At 35.8% G+C, this 26,867-nt stretch overlaps 1 protein-coding gene across 1 annotated transcript in view; it reads left to right on the forward strand.

Moving 5' to 3' along the window:
- KHDRBS2 (KH RNA binding domain containing, signal transduction associated 2) overlaps positions 1–26,867 on the forward strand; it is a 344,255-nt gene that overhangs the window by 98,614 nt on the left and 218,774 nt on the right. The window lies entirely within an intron of this gene.

The following is a 26,867-nucleotide window of genomic DNA, read 5'->3' on the forward strand; positions in this document are numbered from 1 at the left end:
AAAAAGGGGCAGTTTTCTATTCACTTGTATAACCATACTAAGTCCACTCTAAATGTTCAATTGAATTGATGCAAGCCAGATCATAGTCCTATGAAACAGATATATTTTGCCTTTAACCTCTCCAGGGTGCCTGCTCCCTAATCTAGGTGTTTGTTTCATTCAAACATCCATAGACATGCCATCCTCTCAAATGTCCTCTGTGAATGATTACTAATATAAACTCTTCAAGGACAGTTACCGTCACATTCTGTGCATTCAAAACATATAAATGTTTTATGGACTGGTTAATAACCAAGAAAAATGTAATCTTAAAACAAAGTGAAAATGGTTGATAGGTGTCACTAAGAACACGTTAATGCTTAAAGTATGTTAGTTTTTAGGAACGCTACTGATTAAATATGAAACACTGACTAATATCTGTAAGAGTGAAGAAAAAAATATTAAGTTTAATCTTGCTCGCGCGGAAGCGGCGCGGCTGGGTGGGGAGTCCGTCAGCGGGAGTCGCGGACCGTCGTCGTGGCTGCGGGTGGCGGTGGTGCGCTCGAGCAACCAGAACCGGAGCATGGAGGCGGCACAACAACCTGAGGTAGTTGGGGCCTCCACTCTGGCCCAGCGCGCCCCGCGGACGCCGGCCGACCGGCCGTCCCTCCGGCCTTCCCGGCCCGTGCTGGGCGGCTCCGGCTGTTCTAGTTAGAATATAATTCAAGTTAACTCATGTATAAGCCAGAATGACTTCCCCACATCTCAACATGTAAAAATTTCCTGTATTAAGCATCATGAAGTCCAGTAATAGGAATGCCATCAAGCCTTAAGAAATAGCTAAACCGAGGCACTAGAATCCCTCCCCACATTTCCTCTCTGTTTTTTTGCATATGTTTTCATTCCACTTTAACATACAAACTGGATATTTGGCTATGCTGATCAACATGACTCAGCACGTGGTGCTGCCAAGTTTACACATCCAAGTCCAGTTCTGCTCACCTACAGATACTGACTGGCTGGCCATCTCTCAGCCCTAATCTGGATCCCCAGGTGGGAGAATTGTGTCCATTCGGGCTTGCCAGGTGTCTATGACTGTAGAGCAGGTGTCTCTTGAAATCAGATCTGGGATCTACAGACTCATCAGCTACCAGTGATGTGGGTGTGTAGGCGTGACATTCACACAACATAAGCATGCTTCCTGGGTACCCAGACCCAAGGACCATATGGAGAGGCATTAGTTTCCAGAGAAGGAGGAAAATATTATGAACTTGACAGAAATCCTAAATTTTAAACAATTTGTTCCTCTGTAAGAGGTAAGAAAAACAAAAGTTTAAGTGTCTCAGTAGCAAAATAACAGCACCATGCTGAGTTGATTGTGAAAATATCAAGGGGTCCTTAACTTTCAGATAAAATTACTTAGACAAGATTCCCTTTATTATAAATGACAGTATGGGGCAATTCACTCTTCAGACCTTTCTTCCTTCCCTGCTGAGGCTCTGACCACGTGGACTGTCTACAGGCTGCTTGCCTGACCTGAAACAGCTCACCGTCAATGAGACTGCTGTTCAAAACCATCTTTAGTGTTAGTTGAATCTTTTTTAAAATGTGAACTTTAGTTTGTTACATGTCCTAATCCAGACTTTAAATATTTTAAAGCTTCTCTTCACTGACTTTCTGCTAAGAAGAGTACATTTACTTTTTTCAGCTCCATCATCATGATTGAAGTAGATTTGGGGAATAGATTTTTAAAAAGCTCCCACACAACAAAATATAAAGTTCTATCAGTGGATAATATGTAAAATAAACTTAAACTTTTGAATACCTACTAGGTTCCCGTCACTAATCTCATGATAACACTACCAACCAGCTATAGTAGACTGAGGCTTGTACCCAGTTTTATATTCTACATAGTACTTGTCTCACAAAGAACTCAAACACATGTATACAGGTCATTTGTACTTCATACCTTAAATCCAGATCATCAGTCAGTGTTTGAATCCCCTCAGCAATATTTAGGACATCTCCCAGCCCCTACACGAGCATCTACAACTATAGAGAACTCAATACATCTAGAAACTAGGTGTCGGAAAAATAAAAACTGTGGGGCTTCCCTGGTGGCGCAGTTGTTGAGAGTCCACCTGCCAATGCAGGGGACACGGGTTCGTGCCCCGGTCCGGGAAGATCCCACATGCTGTGGAGTGGCTAGGCCCGTGAGCCATGGCCACTGAGCCTGCGCGTCCAGAGCCTGTGCTCCGCAACGGGAGAGACCACAACAGAGGCCCGCATACCACAAAAAAATAAAAAAATTAAAACTGTGATTAAAGAGACGCTGCCTCTACTTTCAAAAGCATGGCGTCTAGTGGGAGGGTCCAAAAGGCTAACAATTAACATATAATATGTAATTGCTGTGTGGGGTTCTTATCTTACTCTATTATAATTGTCACTCTTATCTTCTCCCACTTACAAAATTTAGACATCCTATAGGCAGAAACAGTTTCTTACATTTATCTTATGTTTGCAGTTCTAAGTAATGTGCTTGGTAATAGCAAATAAATTAAACCTATGATATTGTTGGAAAGATGTTATACACATGCACAGTTCCATACATATACACATTCTATGTAAACAATAACTGAATGAAGGTACAACATAGCATATATTGTGTCAAATAGAGACTATACCTTCTCCAGCAAAGATAATTATTTTCACAACTATGGGTATTTAGAAAAACCTCTAAGACGGTAAGCAAAACAACAGCAGACCAAGATGAATAAGTATTACTTTGAGAAGTAGAGAGAAGAGGAAGGATGCTCCATGCAAAAAGGAATGATAAAGGGGAAGGCAAGAAGAGAGACTTTTCAAAGCAAACCCAAAGAATACAGGAAAATAATTTGGGGAAAGAGAGTTCATTTAAAATAGCAGGGGAAATAATTGGGGTTACAGATGAGTTCAAAGGCTGAGGTTATAATGCTACTGATTGTATAATAAAGGGCCACCTGAAGGTTTTTAAGCAGAGGATAAACTAAGGTTTGGGGGAATTTTATCATTCTCAGTTGGTTAGGGTGGATTTAGGGGTTCGACTACAATGGTGAAACTTAGTGAGAGGTGGCCTTGACTATGAGCACAGGAAAGTGACTGGAAGAATCAAGGCAAAGGTAACACTGAAGATGGAAACACTAAGGTCTGCTGTCAAGAGGATGAGGGAGGAGTCGGGACAGGCAGCCCAGGCTCAGCAGAGGTGTGTTGTGTGGGGCTGTGTGCGCAGGGGACAGGAGGAGGGAGGGCCGTGCTGGAAGAACTGACCTTCCAGGCGCAGAGAAGTGCTCACACAGTCATGTTCCTTTGCTGCAAAAGTAAGGTGTTTTACGTGCTATCAGTTGTGATCACTTGCCTACCTGTCACACTTTCCCATGGGTGGGGTCATGTTGGAGTGGATAAGGCTGTTTGTGAGAGCATGCCAAGTGGAGTTTGTGTTGGAGATTCTTTAAGTTTGGGTTTAGTCGACTAGTTTTACTTGTATGAGTTAGGTACTGCTAACATTGCATTGTAGAAGTAACTCGGGGTTACTCTTCCTGGCTCATCCGATGTATTCATGGATGGAGATCTGAGTCTGCTGTTTAGTCGTGCCCTCGGCACTGGTGCTGGGACGCGTGCTTAGTGTTGGAGGAACCGGAACTGAATGGTTTGGGGCTGGAAATGTTCTGTCAAAAACTCTTCTATGTCATTTAGCTCAACTGTGAAAGAAATTTGATAGGGGCTTCCCCAAATGTGACAATTCTAACAGTCTATAACTAACCACCAATGAGATGTGAAACTGAAAGAAATGTTTCAAAACTGTCAGTGTTAACAATGTTTTTCTATCAACCATGCTAGAGGGATAAAACTGATTTTCTTCAGCTCTCTATAGAAAATATTATAAAATCATTGTCATATTAGAGGTGATAAAAACCTGTGCTTCAAAAAGTAGGGAAAAGTCATTTAGGGGTACATCAGGCAGTTAATAAAAATATTATATTATTTTCGGGAATTTGTGATATTTGTAGTATTTTCAGCTTTTAAAATTTTGCAATTGGTCATGATTGCTTTTCTCGTTCAAAATAAATATTCACTCTCATGCTTAACTTGTATTAATAATTTTGTAACCTTTTTCTTAAAGATAGAATGCAAAATTATATAACCTTCAAACCCATAATCTCTGGATCCCGTAGAGGAAAACAATGGCAACATTTATAGGAAAGTGTATATATAGGGCTGGAGGGGTCCAGTGGGGTATTGCTTAAAGAAAGAACTGTGTAACCTTAGTTTCTAGTACTGCAAGTCTGTTCCACTGTCCTTAGTTACAACCATGTTGGTACTGTTGATAAGTATGCTGTTCCTTTGTGGAAATGCTGTCCTTTTAACAAATGTTTTGTGGGAGAATTGAACGTGCAAGTAAAGGCACACAACTTCTGGAAGTGCCCACCAGAACATCACACTGTATGAAAACATACTGACAACATCATAAATACTCTCTTGCATCTTATGTGTTGGTATAGCATGAAAACAAACAAGCCAAAACCCTCAGACATGCAAAATAGTTTCTAGTTTCAAAAGACATAGGTCTAATTTATTTTTAAATTACCTCGTGGTTTTTCCAACAGTTCATACCCAGACAGGGACTTGTATGGGGGCAAACAAAGCAAAGAGAGATGTCAGCTCAGTTCTACAGGAGAGGTGCTGGTCATGTATAATCAGTCATGTTAGCCTAATTTATGAAATTCATTTTGACAAATTGTTGAGAAGCTTTTCTTCCCATCGGTCTTACTAAGCCTGTTGGCACTGTAGCACATCCTACCATATATTTCAGACTCTGATGCATCCTCCCAGTAACAATGAGAGAACTAGAAAATTCACTGTAATTCAATAGCGCTTAAAAGTTCCATATGAAACTTCAAAGCTTTTGCACAGCAAAGGAAATTCAGGCTGCCAACATTCAGTTTCAAGTGTATGGAACATTTTTTTGACAGGAGAGGGAAATAAGTATTAAATGATAATTGAAATCAATTCTTGTGCCATTTTTGTGGAAGGAAAGATTATGAGCCTGATCTATAATGCATTTCGAGGGGCACCACATGTGGTGGTTTTCTGTGTAAAAGCTAAGAGCCTTCACCCAGCAAAGGGAGATTTTTATTAGAGTTTCTAGATTGATATTTGTATTCCATTAAACAGTCTTGTTTAAGTTTCACGCTCAAGTCTCCTCTTAGCAGAAACTAATTTACCAGAATGTGTTGTAGGATTTTGTTTTGTGAAATGTTACTAATATTTACAATAACCAACACATGTAAGGTTAATGAAATACTTTTTGAAACTATAGAATGGGCATAATACTACCTGTGGTTCAAAAGTTCATAGAAAGTTAGTGGTATTTAAACACTGTTAAAATATTAAATTATGTGCCCAAATAATATAAGATGGTGTCTTTTAAAATTGTGTGTATTTTTCTGCTAAAGTTGAAGCTTGATTAAGCCATCCTTCTTCTAGCATCGTGTTTTACATGTTTAAGCCATTTTAGAACAGATGCAGGTTCTTCTGTTGGCCACACACTTAACGATTGTATCCAAACCTGTACCTTAATTACCATGATGACTAAGGTCTTTTTTAACACTTACAACACTTACGAGGATGAACATAGGTTTTCTCTCTGAAGCTTTTTTAAGGTGAATTTTAGCTGATGGAAAATATTATATCACAGTGTATTTTGAAGTTTCCTCCAGGCTCTGCAGCTGTGATCTTTTTGTAGTGTCTGCTATAGACAAGGGGGAAGAGAGCAAAAAATGCCACCTCAGCCTTGAGGAGATCTACCATTCTCTTGTTTTTTACATTATTAGTATATATTAGGTTTTTTTTTTTAATCTATGGTTTATATACAGCATGGCTTAAGGATTAATAATGAAAGTGAGTTGAGCATTACTTTATTTCTATAGGTATGTTCTTAAAAGGCTGTGCTGGGTACAAGTTAATAGTTTCTATATCATTTTTTTCTTCTGAGTTGATTATGAGTTTGCCTATTATATGCCCACTGAAAAATTAAGACCCAGTATAGGGTGACAAATACCTAAGCATACCTAAGAATCCCAAAATTCTTTTTTTCTTTTGCTGGTTGAAAAGCATTTTTTAATGTGTTTTGCCAACATCTCTCTCATAATTTTCTGTCAAAGAAAACTTAATTAAATACAACTTGCATGGGTAGTTTGATTATCAATGGCTTTTCCAAATAGGAATGGTTACATTGCATTAAGTCCTTGTCCATATTTTGGCTGTCTTCCACTATGGATTCTCCATTCAGTGGAAAATAGTGGCTGCTAAATCTTTCCATCAGTTACAGATTTTTGTGATTATTTTTTGTCATATGAGCTAAAGGCTTTTACTGGGGAAGCTAGTTCTTTGCAATAACTTTTAATAATCTCATTATTTGAATTAAGGTAATTTCTCTTCATTATTGAAGATGGGAAACTGTATTTCCCTTTAAATGAAACCATATTGTATTATAGTTTTCATATGTAACTTAGGCAGCAAATATCATTCCAAACTAAATCTACCAAAGCCCTTTCCTCCATGAAAAAAATCTCCACTAAAATTTCTTCCCAAACTACCAAGTTTCATCTAGCTGTATTCCCCTTTTTCTATTCTAAGCTCCTTAAAAGGCTATAATAACATCAAATTTTCAGTTTTCATCTCCAAAACTATCTTAAACTTTGACTGTCGCTATGGACCTACTTGTTTGAGAGGCTCCAACTATTTGTGGACTTTTCCATTCAGGGTTCCTCCTGATTTGTCTCCTTCTATTTAGTTGAACATCAAAAAATATACACTCATCTTTTGCTTCTTGGTTTTGTTTTAAATGCTAAATTCACTTTTGTTTTCCTAAAATACTAAATTCATCATGTCACTTCTTTGTTAGAAAACATCAATCTCTCCCTGTTGACTGAAGAATAAAATTCCAACTTCCTAATTTTATTAGAAGATGAAGTACTTTAATTTTATGAGCTTACTTGCTATTAACTGTGTTTCATTTTCAAATGAGATTTTGACCATGAATAAAATAAATGAACAAGCAAGAGAGAAAAATTCTAAATTTATGTAGCCAATCCAGTTATCAGCATCTTTATAATTCTTAAGCTATTAAAATGTATTGTGCTATTTGATTCAATTTAACTTATCATTTATTGAATGCCCATTTTATATTATGTGAAATTCCACAGGAAGAGGCAATGAGAGATAAAAAATATATAGTTACCTTTAATAGGTGGCTGTTGTATTTTAGGACTTTTAGATACATAATCTCACAACAATAATAAAGGGTAAGAGGTATAATCCTTGCTTTTCCATTAGGGAATTGTGGGGTCAGAGGATTAGAGAAATCTATCAGTCACCTGTCTGACAGCAGAGCCAGACAACTCTGTCTTAAAAATTAACATCTTTTTTGGATATGAATATGTAAAAGGCAAAGCTTCTGGCTTTAAAAGGGCAACAGATAACACACCCGGACAAAAAAAAAAAAACCCAAAACTCACAGGTTCAGGGCAGAGTATAATTTGTGAGAGTTGACTCAAGACTTCATTGTGAGAAATATGCTAATATTTTCCTGACTTACTTCACAAACTGGGTTTAAAGTAGTTATGACATCAGCTGGAAATCCCATTAACTGAACATACCTGTAATTTTTTATTTGCTTTTCTTGCACTCAGAAAGTTTGAAGAACTGATTAGTTCTAATGCTATCTATTTGATATAGTGCAAATTAAAAAATTTAGAGGGAATGTGACCAATAATCTTCAACTTTATAGTAGTAGGATAGAAAAGACTAGGGCAGTTAGGCACATCCTCAAGTTCTTTGGAACTATAGGATATTAAAAGTAGCAAAAAAGTCCAATGATGGCAATAAATAATGATGATACTCATAGTAGAAACAACTAATATAATCAAGTACTTATTATGAGCCAGACACTATGCAAAATTTTTCATCTTCAACATTGAATTTTTACAACAATCTTATTAGGTTGGTATTATTCCCACTTTACAGTTGAAGAAACTGAGGTTTAAAGAGGGTGAGTAGTATTCCCAAAGTTACAAGACCAGTAAGCAACAGTGCAAGGGTTCATAGAAGTCCAAGGGTAGTGCTCATACTCTCCAAGCTATAACATAGTACTTAATACACAGCAGGTGCTTGCCTAAGTACTCTACATGCATAGACTCAAATTACCCTCTTGGCACCTCTATGAGTTAGGTACTATTACTTTCTTAGAAATAAAAGCTTACATGCAGGGAGAGATTGAATAGCTGGACCAACATCAGCCAGGTAATCAGAAACAGAGCTGGGATTTCAGAACTTCTGGCTCCAATCCACCTCACCTTGCTCTGATGTCTCTCGGTAAGCTAGCAAAAAAAAAAGTCATTTGAAAAATTAGTTGCAAATGATAACAATGGAAAAGAAATGAGTGAAATACTTCAGAAAACCACCTAGTAAATCCACCTGGACTATAGTGAACAAATAAAATAAAAGACTTGTGGGGGATGGGGTGAGGAAGGAAGGCTTGATCGTGAGTTGGAGCAAAATAATAAAATGAGTTGAGAGAAAAATGCCTGGAAGAGAATGTAGTATTTAAGTTGATTGTAGTGGGGACTGGGTGACCATTTCTGAGACATCCGAGGATTAATGTGTCTGTGCACATCGGCAGGGACTGAGGCAGGCAGACACCAGAGGCCAGAAGCACCATGAAAAGCTTTATGTCATGATCTCAGCAGGAGTGGAATAGAAAAGAGGGGACAATAAAGGACATAGTAAATTAATTACGAGCTCTGGAACTAATTCCAGAATTTCAGCCTTGCAAACCATTTTAGGTAATCCAAAAATAAAATGTTATTCAATATTATTTATTTTTTCACCTTGAAAATAGTTTATTATAGAAAATGTCTCTTCAAAATTTATAAATATGGCAATTAGTTTCTCTTCCAGCCTTATTGAGATATTATTGACATAAAACATATGCAAGTATAAGGTGTACAATGTGATGATTAGATACAGTATATATTGCAAAATAATTACCACAATAAGGTTAGTTAACACTTCTATCCTCTCACGTAATTACAATAGTTCTATGTGTATGGTGATAACATTTAAGATCTACTTTCTTAACAGCTTTCAAGTATATAACACAGTATTGTTAATTATAGTAACCATAAATCTTATTTATCTTCTAGATGGGAGTTTATGCCCTTTGACCAATATCTTCCCATTTCCCCACCCTCAATATTATTTTTTGTCACCCTTTTTTACTGTAAATCTTGCTTTCCAATTTATCTACATTGTGATAAAAGCTTCAGTTAGGACACATTTTAGACAGTTGTTTATGAAAACCACAATCTTTAAATGAGATTTAGAAAAGAGATTTAGAAAAGAAAAATGATATTCATTTTTTTACTATAAGTAAAATAATATAATGTAGTCCTATAATGACTATAGATTTCGTTTCAGCCCAGTGCTTGAACAACTGTTTTAAACATAATATTACTATAACACCACGGTTTTTACACTAATTCTTTTTAGAGCACCCATCTGTCAAAGGCAATTTTAGCCCTTGCTCTGGTTGCATAATAGTGGAGAAAGAGTTTTCTGTTTTGTTTAGTTCTGTTTAGTAGTTTAATCTTTATTATGTGTCAGAGGTCACTTCTCTGCAGAGCCTCCGAAGCCCCTCTGGGGATGGTGTGGGGTGGCGAGCAGTGACCTCTGAGGGGAGGAACAGGGCTCAGTCTGAGGGAGGAAGTGATGTGGGTGAGGAAGGGGAGGGAAGGAAAGCCAGGACTTTCTGATGACTAGTAAAGACCCCCTTCCTCTACTACATCACCTCCATTACGTTTTGTTTCTACTCTGAGGAGAACATTTCAATGTTTAGGGATTGTGGAACTGTCTTTATCCCAGTGTATTTTCGAGGCATTTGCATTCCTTCTGGCTCCCTACCTTTCCTTCTGTTCCTTCAGGTCCTTCAGCCAGAACCACTGGGACATCTAGACAGTGCACAACAGAGCTGGTCCAACTCAGGGGTCAGCAAGCTCTAATTATAAAGGGCCAGAAAATAATCATTTTTGCTTTGCGAGAAACACAGTATCTGTCACAACTACTCAATTTTGCTGTTGTAGCACAAAAGCAGCCATGCACAGCACACAAATGAGTGAGAGCAACTTCTGTGTTCCAATAAAACCTACAAAAATAGGTGGTGGGGCTGATTTGGCCCATGGGCTTAATGTATAGCATCCAATGCATTTTGTATTTATCCCATGACAAATGTCAGAACCAAATTTACAAGAAACATATTTCTGCAATGGTGGCAAAAAGAAGATCCTGGAGTTTTACTTTATGTGAATTATCTGAGACCACTCCTGTTCTCATAGGAGCTGCCCACCAAAGAAGAGGTGTAAGATATTACATCAAACCATATAGAATTTACTCCATCAGCTCTCAGAGATAGTGGTTTGCATAAAATTAATTTCATTTCAATCCCCTCCTGCCCTTTTAAAGATGCAAGTGTGGGGCTTCCCTGGTGGCGCAGTGGTTGAGAGTCGGCCTGCCAATTCAGGGGACTCGGGTTTGTGCCCCGGTCTGGGGGAATCCCACATGCCGCAGAGCGGCTGGGCCCGTGAGCCATGGCTGCTGAGCCTGTGCATCTGGAGCCTGTGCTCCGCAACAGGAGAGGCCACAACAGTGAGAGGCCCGCGTACCGAAAAAAAAAAAAAAAAAAGATGCAAGTGTGATGTAGCACACTGCCAAAAACCTCACAACAACAGCTAAATACCACTAAAGAAAAAAATCTCATTTTCAGCAGAGTTTCTGAAGGTGGGGGCGTGGAGGCACTGTGCAGGTGTCTTGTTAAATGATAAATTAGCTTTGATCCAAATATTTTTTAGAAGAATGTAGGTACAGTAATACCAATATTCTATAAAGCTACCTACTCCTGATGATAAATTCTCCGGTGTCACCTCACTGGTGGTGCTATGTCCCCGCCATTTGTAATAATCCAATATTGTAAGTTGCAGTCAGATAAATATTCACACAAGTGCACTACTTGTTTTATCCTGAAAGAACCTGTTCGCCATCGTACCTCAGACAGAGTCAAATTTAATGCATCCTTTAAAAAATGTATTTGGCAATAAAAATGTTGTGGAAATTGATCTTGTTATAAAATTTAGAACCTTAGATTTGACATTAAGGCCACTTAGAGACTTCAGCAATCAGTAAGGCAGAGAGGGGACAACTGAATTTCAAGGTAATAGTTCTGAGGCCATAAGGTGAGAAATTGGAACAGCTTACAAACATAATCTTTCAAGTTGGTCATTTATTTGTCACCTGCTACTGCTCTAGGGTACTCCACATGTACAAACAAATAAATAAATAATGTCTTCGTTTCTGGCATTTTTTTAACCTGAGGGGAATAGACCTGAGTCTTTTAAGATTATTCCATCTTAACAGAGGATCGGCAGGATAACACAGAATCATGCAGCAAATGATTTTTAAAAGAATATAATAATCTAATAAATAAGTACAATAAGATGATTATAATTACATTTAAATTTGGAGAGTTATAACAAAATAGGCTAGTTTGACTTCAGAAATAAAGTAATATAGAATCTATTATGGGTGTGGAGATTAAAATAATTATCAAGTTGACAAGAGGGGGTGAAAAATTCATATTTGTACTTGATGCCTGTTAGAAGCTTGATTTTATGGCACATGTAATAGTCATGACACAATTCAATGGAAGGAGTGATGTAATACTTTGTGGAAAAGTGGAAAGTTCCTTGTTCAAGGCTCCCTGTGGTCTGTGAAGGACAGGCAGCTATAGAGATGTAATTGCAACCAATTTCTCAAAGATAAGCCTGAATCAGTCCTGACAATGTAGATTGCAAATTTCTGAAGAGCGTCACCTTCAAGCAAGAGTGAGGTCTGAGTGAAACAGATTGGAAGGATTTTACTTATTGGCACCTGTTACAGGCTTATATGATAAGGTGTTTTTGTTTACCCTGGATCTGGGATTTCATTGTAAGATTGACTTCCTGCTTCATTTTCTCCTGCATCTTGATTCTATAAACCCTAGCTTCAGCCCGATCTATTTACTATCCCAGAACACAATATGCATTTTCACATCTCCTGCATTTACTCTGTATGTAATTCTTTCTAACTTTAAAACACACACACACACACACACACATACATACAAACATTTTCACATGACACGGTCTACTCAAACTTTCAGGTTCTCAACTCAGAATTCACACCAGCATTCCTTTAACTAGCACCTTGAAAAGTGATGCTTGATATGATCTGCCTTTAATATAATTAATTACCTACTTGCACATTTCTTCTGCTAGCTTGTAAGACACATTGAGGACAGTGTAGGGCTTATTCTCATTTATTTCCTACACTACTTGCAAATAATAAGTGGGCAATAAAAAAAATCAGTTAAATGAATGACTTTTATTAATCTAGCCAGTCAGTTGAAAAGAGATGTGAAAACCCAGAGAGGGGATAAAATGATGTAAAAATCCCAAGAGGCTTTTAAACTGTGGCATCAGGAGTTCTGACTGGACTATAGGACTGACTTGGGGATAGGTGTGGTGGAAAAGTCTGGGCCATGTACAACTAGGCTGCCTTCTGCCAAGTTTCTTCGATTGTTCAGAGGGTGTTTGACTCTCATCCCTTAGATCTTCAGATGCATCTAGATGAGGTGCTCATCCTGTCACTGGTGTTAAGCTATATATTCTTGTAAGACACCACTTTCTCTAGCAGGGTCAATGTTGTGGTGCAGGTATAAATAATAAAGAGGCAACTGAACAAATATTTAGACCAGTCACTGATTAGGTAAAGTATTTCTTAGTAGTAATTACTGGTTTGGGTGGAGAAGGAGGAAAATAAAAAGTATAGACATTTAGGTAGAAGGGGGCTAAATCACATCAGTTAATTCCTGATGTAAATTAGAGACTACTTTTTTGTTTGTTTTGCCAGCTATTCTGTTTAATCAGTATGAATTCTTATATGGGATATTAACAAATGTTTTAAATGAAGCACTTTGTGGAAAGGATTCAATTATTAGATTTCTTAGAAAAAATTACTTATCAGCATTTATTTTTGGTGAATACATTTTTTTTGTGTGTGTGTGGTACGCGGGCCTCTCACTGTTGTGGCCTCTCCCGTTGCGGAGCACAGGCTCCGGACACACAGGCTCAGCAGCCATGGCTCACGGGCTCAGCCGCTCCGCGGTATGTGGCATCTTCCCAGACCGGGGCACGAACCCGTGTCCCCTGCATCGGCAGGTGGACTCTCAACAACTGCGCCACCAGGGAAGCCCCAAGACATTTATTTTTAAAGTTATGTTTCCTGTATACATGTAATGAATGTTAGTTACTATTTCTTATCTGAAAAAATATCACACAAATGAATCAATTCCTCTGGTATTTAATATAAAGACAGCATTATAAAATCAAAGGCAGTTTTCAAAAATTAAAAATGCAATAATCCCATTATCCTAAACTGCTTTTATTTTTCTTTATTTCTGTGAAAATTTTTATGTATATAAGAGTTTATATCATTAATGTGTAGCTTAAAGAATAATATTATTCATAAAATAAATACACATAAAATACAGATACTAAAACAATGAGACATTACAGGCTCCCCACGCATCCCTATGCAGTCATACCCCCTTCACATGTAATAGGCTGAACTGAATGATAATCATCACCTTGCTTTTCCTTTGTCACTTATTCACTTATGTATTAAAAAATGCAGTTTTTAGTTTTGTTTCTTTTTAAACTTTATACACAGACTATGCATATTCTTAATTTTAAGGTATATTTATATTGATACAGGTTCATTTTCACTGATGAATATACCAGAATTTTAAAAGTTCATTTTCCCATGTATAAACATTTGGATAGTTTCTCATTTTTTGCTTTTATGAACATTCTTATGCTTATTTCCTGGAGCTGTGGCATAGGGAACATTCAACTTTTTGAGATAAATTACCCAGGATATTATTAGAGTCCTTATTACTCCACACTCTTGCCAACTAATCAAAAATGAAATCAAATTTGATTATGGTTTGAATTTGCATTTTTATGACTACTAATGAGATTTGTTATATTTTCGTATATTTATTGACGCTATTTTCTCTTTTGGGTAATGTTTGCATGATTTTTGCCTCTCCTGGGTTGTCTTCTGCATTTATTTGTAAGAATTCTCTCTATATATATGTTAGTAACCTTTTGTCATTTATATTTATTCTTTAAATCATTCCCTGGTTTGTGGTTTATCATTTCATTCTCTTTTATGATATTTGGTGAATATAGGTTATTCTTTGAATGTGGTAGAATTTATTAGATTTCCTTTTACAGAATATAATTTTTGTGTTTTATTTAAGAAATCCTCTCCTACTCTGAGATAGTAAAAATCTTCCCATAAGGTTTCTTTTAAAAATGATATTGTTTTTCTTTCAAATCGATTGCCCAGCAACAGATTCCATGTATGATATGTGAAAAGAGTTTTTTTCCCCTTCATGATCACCAATTAAATCAGTGCAATATATTGAGCAGTCTGTTCTATGCCTACATGTGTGCAATACTGATGCTATCATGTGTCAGGCTTGTGTATACATATGGGCAGATCCGTTTCCAAGTTCTCTGGTCCCTATTTTTCTTTCTGCAAGCCTATACAACACCAGTTTATTTTCGTAACTTTTTCATTGAGTCCTAACATGTAGTCATCCAAGTCCTCTTCTTCCCTCTTCAGGACCATCTTAGATTCCTTTGAGCCTGTTTTCCTTCATATAAATAGGATTGATATATTATTTGGGAAAGAATTAACATCTTTATGAGATTAAGTTAACTATCTTGGTACATGGCATATCTCTCCATTTATTTAACTTTGCCCTAATTTCCTTCAAAAAGTTTTATGTTTTTCTATATTAGTCTTTACCATCTTTTAGGCTTATATAATACATGTTAAATTTTTAAAATTTAAATTATTCTAAGTGATTTTTTATTGTATAGTAATTTAATTAAATCTTGTATATTAACATAATTTCCAGTAATATTACAAAACTTTCCTATTTCTAATAATTTGTCTGAAGAGTCTTTGGGTCTAGAAATTTAGAGCCGTGTGCATTACATTTAACTTAACAAAATATACAGTCTCTCAATGTTTTAAAACTCCTCCTGAATAACACAAGGAATGCAGAATTAACTAATTGCAATGTCCCTCTCAAATCCTATGTTACTTTCCAGTAATTTCTCAGTTTACTTCTGAATTCTTCATGTTTTCTTGATCTCAGACCTTCTTTGGATAAATTTCCTTCTGTCTAAAATATATCCTTTAGAAGCTAATTTTGTCAGCCTATTAGTAGTAATTCTCTCAGTTTTTATCTGTCTAAAATGTTTTTATTTTACCCTTGTTCACTGAAAGATACTTTCACGTGACATAGAATTCTATGTCGCCAAATATTTTCTCTCATTATGTTGAAGATATTCAGCTTGCTTCCATAGTTGTTATTCAGAAGTCAGCCTTGACTGGTAGGGAATCTGTTTCCCTCTGGTTACTTTTAAGATGTTCTCTTCATTTTTGATGTACTACTGTTTTTACCCTGCAGTGTCTAAATGTGGTTTTATTTTTATGTATTCTACTTTAGATTTTTTAGGCTTACTAAATTTGTGGGCTAGATTTTTTCAACAATTCTAGAAGCTCTTGTAATTTCAAAAATGTCCTTTTCTTATTCCATTTTTTATGTCATTTTCAAACACTGATTATAATATGTGGAATTTTCTCATTCTTTTTTTACTGTGGCTCTTAAATATTGTCCCTTATTCCTCTCATTTGCATGAATCTGTGTAAGTTCACAGATATTTCTTTGAGTTTACTTCATTTAATGGTATTTGATTTATTTTAATAATTATATCTTTAACTTATAAACATTCTATATTTCAATCCAGTCAGATTCTATTGCCTTCTACTTCTCAGTTATCCTCTTCTATCTATGTAAATGTATTGAACACACATACACCCTTTCTGCAATTCTGATACCTGAAGTCTTTCTGAAAGTCATTCTGCGCTTTGATGTCTGTGTTGATTCATACTTACGATGGCTTATTCTCTCATGTGTTTGATGAAGTTTGAGCTCAGAACCCTTGGAACTACACTGAGGCCAAAGATGCTTCCCAAGCTTCTGGGAGCACTGCCAAACAGGACGAGTTAACCAAATTTTTGGCTTGAAGGGCTTTGGGCCAATTTATATTATGAATATAGTCCCAAATCCCATATGAATGGGAAATTTTTTTTCATTTTCACTCAGAGATAACATCATTTCAGGAAGGTATTTGCATTGGTTTTCTCTGTTAGATGATTTCTTTTTCCCTTACTTACCAACTAATGTGTCATCCTAAAAGGAGTCCTAAATTTTTTTCAGTTCTTTTACCTGTTTTTTACCTTTCTAGTCCTAAAAGGTACTATATCTCCACCCCAGGCATGCATGCAGGCTTTTAAAAATCAAGCATTAGGCAGCATGTGTAAGTAGATTGTCCAAGGAAAAAGTTTGGCCATAGTGGTTTGTTTGTTTTTAATATGAATTAAAGAGTCTTTAAATTCTTTTGTGCTTTACAATTTTCAAAAGTTTCACACACATGATTTCATGTAATAAAAACCTTTTTTCCCCCTACCCCTAAATTGCCCTGATCCACTTCCCTCCCCCACTGGTAACCATCAGGTTTGTTCTGTGTATCTGAGTTTGCATCTTTTATTTTTTACTCACTAGTTTGTTATATTTTTTTAGATTCCACATATAAGTGATGTCATACACTATTTGTCTTTCTCTGTCTGACTTATTTCACTCAACATAATGCCCTCCAAGTCCAACCATGTTGCTGCAAATGGCAAAATTTCATTCTTTTTTATGGCTGGGAAGTATTCCATTGCATATATGTACCACATCTTCTTTATTCATTCACCTGTTGATGGGCACTTAGGTTGCTTCCATACCTTTGGCCACAGAGCTTTTTAACTTTTCTGAAATAACATTTTCTAACCATTTGAGGCTTGTTTATTTTTATATCTACTCACCTATATAATTTTAAAATATTTAAAAATATATTTTGTCCCTCTTGTTTAGGTCTAATATGTTTGGTCTAATATATTATGTCCCTCATGTTTAGGTCTAAAAAAGCTTTTATTGAATTTCTCATCCATAGTATCCAATATCCAGAAGGAAATAACTTTCATTTTTCCTTTTTTTTAAGTCTTTATCCACATCTATACATAATTTTAAATGTATACATTACAATATATATGATGAGATGAGTATTGATCAAATAGATTATGTCACTTGCATAGGTTCTTAGAGAATCTGTTCAATATACAGCTCTTATGTAGAAACTAGCAATTATATATAATATTACAAAGTTAATAATTTTTACAAAATTGATAAAAATAGAAAATGGAATAATAAGATTCAATGTTGAATCATATATTCCCTTATGAGTAAATTTAGCCTTTACAAATTATAAAGAAACAAAACTGTTGTATTACATCATATCTTTTTTGTTTTTTTAAATGGAAAGGAAGATTCTTGGAAGTGAAATATTGTTTCTCAAATACAAATGTCTATTAAGGGAATGTAAAATAGCAAGTAGGAATAACTGCTTCTGAAGTGCTCATTTGGTTGTTTCAGAGATAGAAAAATCAACAAAATAAGTCTGGTTATTTGGCAATATGGTTAATTTAAACCCATGCCATGATACCAATCTTGAGTGCATTTAATTCTGCACAGTCAATACATGTTACTTGACCTATGAGTACTGGTTGACTCTGGAATTTTTCAGATTTATACAACTATAATATAATATGGTATGATATGATTTGATATATTAAAATATGATATACTGTGTCATAATAAGACTTAACATAGTATAAATTTAAATAATACATTTAGCAAGTTGAATAGATTTGTCATATACATAGATGTGTGCTATATTCTGACAGTAAAATCTCCATGTCATGTTGTACTATTTTTAATAAATGAAGTTATCAGACACCAAGAATTTCAAAGTTTTACAGAGAGCAGGAGTTACCACAAATGATTTATAATCTCATCAGCATTGCCCTGCTTGAGGTTTATGAGATCATACTGCTCAATCAATTCCAAAAGCTATGAAGGGAAGCTCCATGTATATAAGTTGCTGGGGTTCACTCTGGTATTGGGTAAGCTACCTGCAGTATGTTACTAACATGGCTTTTTCTTAAAGGTGCTGTGACAATTTCAATTGTTATTTATTTTAAATGTGTAATAAATAGTTGTATTTTCCTTTATCCATGGAAAGATTCATTATAGATTCTGTCAGGCTCCAGAGGAAAATCAGATTGTTATGCCAGCCTTGATTTTTTTTTTCTTTCTTCACTATGAGTGCCTATTCTTTATCATGAATGCTAGTTGATCATATGTGACAATTTTTAAGCTATAGTTATAGTTAAATGATGACATACAAAAAGGGACACCATGAAAAAGTGATGGAAATTTAAGAGAAAATTTTAATCATTCTTTTAACCTATATAGTGAAAGTTATATTTTCAAATTCTTTTTAATCAATTTATGTATTTCACTTCATAAGTGGAAATGAGTGTGCTATTATATCCAAGACTCATCTAGCATACATTTCCCATGTATTTCTTAAAGACATAATTAGAAAGTTACTGGAATTCATGAGTCTTAAAGAAAAATAAGGTGGGAGAGTCAACTTCAGGAAGGCTAGTCACTTAATGAAAGTCTATTTGACAATATTATCATTACTAAATTGTATTATTAAATGTGTCCCAAAGCAAGATTAGAGCTGTGCTCATCAGCACAATATTTGAAGGAGACCAGGTTATTGCCTCTCATGATTGTTCTCATATTCTGGACAGAAAAACTGCAAAAACACAGAAGGATGAACAAACACTGCATTTTACTGCTGGTCTCACTCAGAAATCCCAGGAGTGTGCTTGGACCTCTTCAAGCACCTGTAAGTCTTAAAAGGCACGCTCTTGAAGTATCAGCAGAAAATACATGTATACACCTAGGGAAAAGCACAAGGAAAAAATGATGGTTTTACAAAACAACACACTAACTCAGTAACCTGGGACGGAACCTTCTAGATCGATCTTCTAATATAAGAAGGAAAGGAAACTCTTCAAAATAAAACTTACCTCTAAAATAAGAAATACTTCACAATTATCTGTCAAAATAAAGTGACTGCGACATGGGCTTTTCATCATACTCCACAATATACTTCTATGTTCAGGTAAATTAAAACCAGGAGGCATTTTAAAAGATTTATAAAGATTGGGGAACTTCCTTCAGACTCAGTCCTCTGCCCTTTATGACGATCACAAAGAAGTAAAAATGAAGGTGGCTTTGTTTCTGTTATTAGCAGGGCAATATGCCAACCACCAGGTTTCGGTTGAATCAGCGTCATCTGCTCTTCACTGCACTAGCAGTGAAGATCAGACACTAAAGTGTGAATATGAGTGTCAGGTATCCCAGCGTGGATCGTGAGTGTAATAAAGGGGCAGGAAGGAGAGGCGCAGAGAAATTAAAATACTAAATGGAGAGTTAAAATACAAAGTGAAAATTTAACATCAAACATGAGCGAGATGGGAAAAATTAACTGGGTAAAAAATCACTATACACAAGAGAATGGAAATGGCAGTGAGACTGGAAGGTGGTGGACAGAAACCTCAGATGTAGCTCAGACTGAACATGAGAATGGTAATATTGCTCTTAATTTTTGTTCTGACAAAACCAGAGCTGGAAACAAGGAGTTGGCTACAGATGGTTTATTTATGAGGATATAGGTGTAGGTAGTTTATCCAATAACCAAAATTTAAGGAGTAGGCTGATTGAAAGAAAAGAGGACACAAAGACATAAAAGGTATGTTGTGAACTGGTTACTACTGTGGCTCATTCTCATTGGTGCCCTCTACAGGGCCACGTGGAAGACACCTCAGGGACATCTCACCAAAGGAAAGGGGGGTTGGGACAATGTATGAAATGCTGTCCCCAGAGTCCTGAGTGCCTGTGTGGACCGAGTGCTTTCCCCAGGTTTCAGGAGAAAACAGCAACAACCAAAACTCAGGCATATATGTCTGGTTCTGAGCAAATATTTAAGCTACAAAAGGCCTACTTTAAAGAAGGAGAAAAGAAAATGAATAAAATTCTGAAATAATTAACAAATTCAAATCAAGATGCTATAAGTCAAAGGCGATATTAGTAGAACAAGGAGGCAGAAGAAAAATTAAGAGTATATAGTAAAATTGCCATGGAGAGAAGATTCCACAACTTGAATTCAACTATTATGTTTTGAAATTTGCAGAATTATTGAGACTGTGCCAGAAATGCTGAGTTTTCTTTTCAATAACTCTTCTCTGTGTTTCATAGAAGAGATAGCTAGCTGGGACCATGGACATGCTTGCAGTTAGGGGGAGACCTGTGAATAGGTCCTGGCCAGTATAGAATGTTCTATGGGAGTTTCTAAAAATCTTTCTTAAGACAGTATATGAGATCTTTTTTCTCTTCGTCTCCATTTCATTCATCCAGCTCTCAGAAAAGCAGATGCCACCCCTAGTAGACCTTGGGGTCAAAGTCCTGCAGCAATAATAGAAGGGGCTGACATTTAGAAAACCACATCAAACCTAAACCATCCACCTTGACTTTTAGGCAAAAAAGCAATATTTAAAATATCTCTGGGTCTTTATGTTTCCTGCTGCTGAACCTAATCCTACTGGATATAGAGACAAAATTCAGCAAATATGAAGTGTTGCTACTGTTGCTGCAGATTTATATTAACTAGCATTTTTATATATACACACACATATATTTGATGTATATTTGATATATATATCAGTGTATATATTTGTTTACATTTGAGATATATATACACATATATATGTATATGAAGTTCCCTGAGTAGCCATTGCTTTTCAAGACATTTTTATATTCCCAACTGATGCAGGATGAAAGAAGGTAGGAGACAAAAATCATTGTTAATATTTTAGTTTATTTCCTTTGAGTCTTTTTTTCCAATGACTAGACTTTTAGTCACATAATTGTTATTATATTTATGCAACTTTTAAATTATTTTTCTATGGTATTACATAGTCTTAACACATAAATTTTAATGACTATAAGTTGTTAAAGTATATGGGAGGTAAATGTAAAGGTTATAAAGTGTGAAGTTGTAAGAATAGTTTTGTTAGGCAACAAACTCAGTGACCAGATATGGGGATAGGCTCTAGATGGCTGTAGTAAGAACTCACTGGAACAACATACAGCCTGAGGAGCAGAGGATACAAAGGCTGAATCTATAGAGGAGGGTGGAACCCACAGCCAAAGAACATAAAACCATCAAACACTACCAGCCTGTAAAGGCCAATGGCAGGGCAAGAGGTGGTCACAGCCAGGAGCTCACAGCTCAAGGGCAGGATCCTAACAGATAAGTACCCCCAAAAATGTGTGTGCCTGTGTGTGTGTGAGCATGTGCATGGGCACAAGGATGGCAGGAACAGGGCCTTGGCATTTCAGTAGGTTTTTGCTTAAGTGATTAGGTGTGGCAGGCAGAGTTAATATGAAAGTGATCCTTAATATACCATGGTCACATTTGTGAGTGGCTTTTAATTTTTCTTTATAAATGATATTTCAATAAAGAAAAGTAAACATAACCCCATACACACACACACACAGGCATTCGATTTTTGAGATTACTTCCGTGAATCATTTAGGAGAAATGGAATTGCTGGGCCACAGTCCATTTTATGTTTTTTTAAATCTCTTTATAAAATTTTCTTAATCGCTTTCCATAAAAGTTCTAGCAAATAAGACTTCTACCAGTAATGGATTTGCCCTTCTTCTTTAATCACACTGGGTATTATCAGAAATAATTAAAAGGAAAACAATCTGTGTTCGATGGGTGACAAAATCAATGTTATTCGGATTTACATTTCTTTGATTAATACAGAAAGTAGATATTTTCTTACAATTATATACTAATTTCAGTTCTTCTTCAATAAATTGTGTATTAATATCCTTTGCCTATCTATCAAACACATAATGCAATCCAATTCATTTATGCAGTAGTACATAAGGGACAAAACTTAGTGAATATTTTTTAAGACATGTGTATTAGTTTGCTTAGGGTTTCCCTAACAAAATACCACAGACTGGGTAGCTTAAACAACAGGAATTTTATTTTCTCACAGTTCTGGAGGCTGAAAATCTAAGACTGAGTTGTCAGCAGGTTTGGCTTTCTCTGAAGCCTCTCTCCTGGCTTGTAGATGGTCACTTCTTCTCCATGTCCTCACATGCTCACCCCTCAGTCTGGGTGTTGTCTGTGTCCTAATCTTTTCTTATAAGATCACCAGTCATATTGGATAAGGGTCACACACATGACCTTATTTCACCTTAATTACCTCTTGAAAGGCCCTGTCTCCAAAAACATTCACGTTCTGAGGTACTGGGCCAGGTTAGGACTTCAAAATATGAATTTTGTGGAGACACAATTCAGCTTATAATATCCAAATGCTGAAAGATGGGATTTGTAAAGCAAGTAGGGGATACTTTTTGCTCAGTTTTCTTGAAGAGGTTTCTAGACAAGGAAGTTAAAATAATATTTGTTTCATGGATAGTTAATCCTAACAACATTGTTGAAGGTAGGCTGGATTAGAGAAAAAATGGAAATGAGTGACCAGCTGGAAGATTCTTGGAACAGCCTAGGAAGGTAACCTTGAGGTTCTCAACCATGTTGTAGCCAGCAGACAGGGCAAGAGGACTATTCAGGAAGAATTTTCTGATTCTTAGACAAGTTATCTACAACCTTCTCCAACAAGAACAGGCCTGGAGGATATAACAAAACCCTTTGGTTATGGTGGCTGTGACAACAATGATATGGTGGAAGGTTAAAGTTCTAAAGCATCCCTGCTGTCCTGGGTCCTCTTAGCTGCCCACCTCCAGAGCCCCCACACTCCCTTAAAGAGCATTGCCTCAGCCTGCCCTCAGCAACTGCCTAAGCTGGACTGACAGGAGCTCTGTGCTAGGGAGTTAACGATATGAAATGCAGGTTTGTATCTGCATCCTTCCTGTTAGGAGGTTGAGGCTCTGAAGGTTACTCAAGGATGAAGAGTTAGCAAGCATCAAGGCCTAGATTTGACCGAGGTCTCTGGGTGACAAAGGCTACCCTGCCCTGCTGAGGAGCTTTGATTTTAGGAAGCATTCATATCTGAACATTCTTTTGTTTTTCAAAGTTCAGACAGACTAAGTTAACTGAGATGCAAGTAAATTTATTTACATTAAGATGGCCCGTGGGTACCAGCACTGCCACCTCAGCCAGTGAGTCGTGAGTCCTACCACAGTGAAAGCATTGCAGCATGCTGGTCCCTGTTTCTGCCATAAGGTTAAGATTAGTTCTAATAAACCTTTAAGCACAAGGGGGAGCTTAAGAGATCTTTATCCACTATAAAATTCTGAAGATGATAATCATGGTCTATGATTCATATTTGCATTTTTTAGCTGAAGTATAGTTGATTCACAACAATGTGCCAATTAATAACATTTTATGAATCTCGTTGAAAGCTCCTTCTGTGTCTTTGGGAAAGATTTAGTTGTTTAAAAAAATACCTAATTTCTCTGAGGAACACTACTTGTCAGGCCATTGACGTCCAAAGTCAACGCTGAGGACAGGTACGTTATCTTAGACTTGGCAATTTGATTATTAAAATAAGCCCATTATTGATAATCCTAAGAAGGATGCTAAATTCTCTATTTTAGAGCACATTAAAGAGATTTTTAGTTTGAATAAAATTTAAATTTGTATACTTTTTAGTTTACTTTTATAAGGAAATTATTTCAAAATAGCCTGATGTTATTAACATGTAAATAACTTCTAAATGATGTTTGAAAACAGAAATAGTTCTTTTAGTAGAAAAAAGTATTACTATTAAAGCTCGGTTTTCAAAGAGGTAAAATCATTCCTCTCAGGCAAATATTACAGAAATCTGTGTCAAAGTTTCTATTTAACCCATTAATTAACGAGGGAAGCAGTGATACTGTGATTGGCTCAAGGAGCATTTAGGAAATTAGGGTATTTATAGGTAATTTAATGAAGAAATGTTAAGATAGTATACAAATGGTTAGTTAGATACAAACTGGCTAGTATCTAACAGGCCATCAATCATTATAGTTATCTGTTCCACCAGACAGAAATAATTTGCATCTCTACTGGAGGAAATCTATTTAATACAAATTAGCAAGCAAAGTCTGGGACCTTTAATGAAGAGTAACAGTGAGAGGAACCAAATTCCTCCCTGGACAATCCTTGGGTAGCTGTTGCTCCTATGTGATATTTAAAGATGATGCTGCCCATCTGGTTGCTTTTTTTCTAAGTTTTGAATAATCTTTCTGGCAGTTAAATGCTTAAATGCAAATTTGTGTGCAGATACCTTTATTTAAATATTCAAAATTATATGTGTCTACTTTTCATCTCAACATAGGCTGAAAATATAAATAAGAAGATTTTCCTGTCTGCAAATAGTTTACAGTATAAAAGGGAAACAAATAGGTATACAGTGTATTATAATAAATGCAATAAAAGATATATGAATGAGTGATGGTAGGATTCTGAAGTGCTCCAGGGATTTCAGGTCTTGGTGATCAGGGAAATTCCTTAAAGAGGTGACATTGAAAAACAGATAAGATGTATGAGACTCATGGAATCTGGTAAAAAGAAAATATACCTCTATCTCTCTCAGTATATAATTTTTGGTGGATTTCCTTCTATCTTCATTTCTATATGGGGAGTTTTATACAATGTTGTACATATAATATTGTGACCTGCTTGTTCACTTGTATATATATTAAACAATTTTCTATAGATATGTTAAGCTTTTGGAGTTTGGATGTGGAGGAAATAGAGGCAGGGTAGTCAGTTTCAAAAATGGTGTTTCATAATGTGTGAGCTCCAGATCACCTGTATCAGAATTAAGAGGCTTGTTTAAAAGGCAGTTTCCTGAAGCCACTTCCCCATGACCATCTTGTCTTGTACCCACAGTCCCTGTGTATAGTCAGGCACATCATGATATGTAAGCAATTACTTTCTAAACTGAACTTTAGGAGTTAGTATGGTAACAGATGTTTCGCTAAGGGATTAGAGATTACCAAAAGTGTACCAGTGAGGAAACTAAGGAGAAGAAGAATGCAAAAGTATATAACAAATATCAATTATGGAAAGGCAGTGATTTCTCAGTTTAACAACAATAACATCAGTTTATAACATTAAGCAGAAGCAGTCATTTTTAAAGAATTTTATCAAATATATTCTAACCTGTAAAATACAATTAATTGATTATATTCATTGCTCTGAAATAACATACCTATATATGTAAATAACTTATAAATTGTTGGGGAAATATAATTAAAAGCAAAATCTTCTCCCAATCCAGAAACCCTCTCCACAAACGTAGTAGAGAAAGAAAATAGTTTTATTATTGAATAAGCATTAAACAAGAATGATATGTGCAACACAGGCAAACCACTAAAAGAATATAAAACCAGAAAGTAATCTTACCCTTTTATATACAACCAATACAACCCATTCCACATATGTTTTCAATATGGACAATAGCTAGTCCTCAAGTAAGAGGATTTGACAGCATCATTCGTCACACAGAGTTCATCCTAACTTTATCTGGTTATTGGGGTAACCATCTGTATTGGCTAATTGGCTTTATCCAGGGAGAAAAAACCCATATCTTTATGACAGGAAGTAGTTTTACAACCTGGAGCAAGGCCCCAACCAAAGTTAGGCTCCTACCTCCCAACAGAAACTGGGAGGTAGGGGTGTTATTTATCTTGATGCTTGCATTTCAAAGAGATGGCTTCCAAGTCTTTCTTCAGGTCATAAAGCTGACAAAAGGCCTATCTAGTCTTCAAAAGGATTTATATACATTTCAAAGAGAGGAGAAAATGCTTATAATCACAAGTTTTCTAAATTTCAGTCAGCCCTCCTTATCTGCAGTTTCCTCTTCTGAGGATTCGATCAACTGAGAATCGAAAATATTTGAAAAAAAATAATTTCAGAAAGTTCCAAAAAGCAAAACTTGAATTTAGTACACACTGGCAACTGTTTACATAGCATTTACATTGTATTAGGTATTATAAGTAAACTAGAGATAATTTAAATTATATAGGAGGATGTGCCTTGGTTATATGCAAATACTACATCATTTTATATATGGGATTGAGCATACCCAGAATAAAATTAGAACCACTTTCTCCAGGTAGGTAAATGTTTGTTGTTTGTATTAAATGACCACAATACATTTTACATTAAATAAAATATTTACTCAGTAAATTTATGACAAAAGTACATTTCTCAGGAAAATTTATGATAGTTATAATTTATTTTTTCTCTTTCTCTACAACACTGAAAACCATCATACATGAATTGTCATAACTATCATTTGCTGGAACAAAATATAGGTACAGCTCAGAAATATTGTGGGTTTGGTTCCGGAACACCACAATAAAGCATATGCCACAATAAAGGGAGTCACATGAAATTTTTGATTTCCCAGCACATATAAAATTAGTTTATATTATAGTCTCTGAAGTGTGCAATAGAATTATATCTAAGAAAACAATGTACAGACCTTAAATTAAAAATAATGTTGTTGGAAAAACGGTACTGATAGACTTGCTCAACGCAGGGTTGCCACAAACCTTCAATTTGTAAAATACGCAATATCTGGAAAGCTCAATAAAGTGAAACAATAAAATGAGATATATCTAT

This window comes from Neophocaena asiaeorientalis, unplaced genomic scaffold (genome assembly GCF_003031525.2).
Source record: "Neophocaena asiaeorientalis asiaeorientalis breed wild unplaced genomic scaffold, Neophocaena_asiaeorientalis_V1.1 scaffold103, whole genome shotgun sequence".
Classification (NCBI taxonomy): Eukaryota; Metazoa; Chordata; class Mammalia; order Artiodactyla; family Phocoenidae; genus Neophocaena; species Neophocaena asiaeorientalis.